General features: G+C 41.7%; 1 non-coding gene across 1 annotated transcript; it reads left to right on the forward strand.

The window, feature by feature from the left end:
- The first annotated feature begins 1,212 nt into the window (after nt 1–1,212).
- Nucleotides 1,213–1,331, forward strand: LOC138362224 (5S ribosomal RNA). Its single transcript, XR_011227504.1, has one exon. It is a non-coding gene; the product is annotated as a 5S ribosomal RNA (ribosomal RNA).
- Nucleotides 1,332–2,596: the final 1,265 nt, after the last annotated feature.

Genomic DNA, 2,596 nt, shown 5'->3' on the forward strand with positions numbered 1-2,596 from the left:
AATGATTTATTTGTCTACAAAACTAAACTCTTTTTGGAATCATATGAGGCCCCTCCACTGAGGGGGGAGGCCTGGATGTTTATTGTCATGTGTATTCATGCTGCTTGCATGTCGTCGTTTATTTTGCCTTTGTTGTTTTCTTGACAGCTTTCTTTGCCTTGGGTGGTTTGGGAGATTTTGAAGCTCTCTTTATTTTGGGCTTTTTGTTCCCAACAACAAGCTGCTGCTGCTGCTTCTTTTTCAAGGCTGTAGGTGGTTTGTTGCTTGTGGCGGCTTTCTTGGGAGTTACCACGGCCTTCTTTGCTGCTGTAGATGGTTTCTTGGTTGTGGTGGCTTTCTTGGGAGTTAGAACGGCCCTCTTCTCTGCTACGGCCAGCTTGAATGATCCACTAGCTCCACTTCCCTTGGTCTGAACAAGAATGCCGTCAGCCACTGCTTTCTTGAGAAATCTTCGGATGTAAATGGCGATCTTGGCAGCCTCGACTTTGTTGTTGGCAACAACGTACTTCTTGATTGCTTGTAGAGACGAGCCCTTACGGTCTTTGAGTGCTGCGACCGCGGCTAGAACCATTTGACTAGTTTTCGGGTGAGCAACCTGGACGCGAGGTTTCCTGGTGGTGGCCACCACAGCAGCAGCAGCCGCAGCCTTCTTGGTAGGCTTTGCTTCTACCATGATGATGATGAGATAACCAAGGTGATGAGAGACGCTCAGACAGTCACGGGGGAATGATGCTGCCGCCGCTTGAGCCGAACCTATTTATGTGCCGGCACGGTACAGAAGCTGCAACCTGGCAACTCGTCCACCAATCACGACGGTTGGTTTTACGGCTCCGAAACCTGGATCCCATATCTTCTCTAAAATAGAAGCATTTGTTCATGTTCTTTGTAAAAGTATCATAAAGCAGGACAGATGAGACAAATATCATAAAAACTGAAGAGCAGATGAGCACACACATGTATGTATTACAAAAGAAAATCCACAAATTCATTAGAAATTGGCAGGGTAGGCTGAGGAAGTAGGTAGATGTAAAATGTCTGTAAATGGCGAAAGAACATAAACCCAAGACTGAATAAACGATGTTAAATATCCATGCCAAGGAGACAAAAATATGTTAGGATACAATTACCATTAAGACACCACAAGAAGGTCCGTATCCTGCCGTGATGACTAAAAAGAGTTGGTTATTAGCCACAATGTGTAGGCAGTCTCATGCCAACGGCCATACCACGTTGAGAACACCGCTTCTCGTCCGATCAGCGAAGTTAAGCAACGTTGGGTTTGGTTAGTACTTGGATGGGTGACCGCCTGGGAACACCAAATGCTGTTGGCAATAATGTTTTTTGTTTTGTTTTGTTTTGTTTCGTTTGTTTTTGTTGAATGGCTGGCTGGCTGGCTGGCTGGCTGGCTGGCTGGCTGGCTGGCTGGCTCTCCACGGGAAATTCACGGAGTTGTGTGGAATAAGGCCTGGTAAAATGAATTAATATGTATGTCATGTTTAAAACAAACTCGCTTAATATAGTGTGTGAGGCTTTATACAAAAACAAACAACCAAAACAAAACATGTTGTATATATATATATATATATATATATATATATATATATATATATATATATATATATATATATATATATATATATATATATATATATATATATATATATATATAGCTTAATCCGGGTTTGAACTCGCAACTCCAAGAATACGCATCACTTATATACACTTTACCACTGGACCACTGCAGGACACTTGATGCTGAGGTATCAATTTAATGACGTAAATGCCATTTCCACAAATAAATGATAATTTAAAAGTATTTGTATGTACAAATCTTTTCTGTTTAAAAGGCTACAATATCAGTTACTGATATAATTTGTGTTAATGTTTCTATACCCACAGGAAGGCATGTTTTTGCTTATATGTAAGGGGTACGGAGAAGGAATCCACAGACCATCATTCCCCTTCCCCCCCCCCCCCTCCCACCTACTACTACCACCACCACCACCACCACCCCACCACCACCACTACTCACCACTACTCACCACCAATCACCACCAATCACCACCACCACCAATCACCACCACCACACCTAACCGAAAACCCCCTAACACATCAACCCTCCCCCCAATCAACAGGCGAAATAATAACCCTCAAATGCCTGCCTGCCTGCCTGCCTGCCTGCCAGCCAGCCAATACTAACGGTCTTCTCAGAAAGAAAATCTCTTTGTATCTGTATTACTTGATGAAATGTATGATTCTAATAATGAAAATAAATTGTTATGTCGGTTGTATGAGCATAATGACCAATATGCACATGATATGAATGAATTAAATAGTGTAGTTTTAAGTAATTAGGTTGTAGACACATTAAGCGGATATGATATTTGACGCGTCCAGAACTGGTGATTTTTGGTTTAGTTTTAAATGCACCACCACCACCACCATTGCTTCCCCAGAGCCTAATTAAGGACCGGTAAAAGGAGTCAATATGTATGTCATCTATAAAACCAAAGAATGAATAAAAACCACACACACAAACCTACATAATAGTACTAGGAAGATTGTATGGCATAAAAAAAAAAAAGTACTCCCATTG

This window comes from Procambarus clarkii, unplaced genomic scaffold, assembly GCF_040958095.1.
Source record: "Procambarus clarkii isolate CNS0578487 unplaced genomic scaffold, FALCON_Pclarkii_2.0 HiC_scaffold_1474, whole genome shotgun sequence".
Lineage (NCBI taxonomy): Eukaryota > Metazoa > Arthropoda > Malacostraca > Decapoda > Cambaridae > Procambarus > Procambarus clarkii.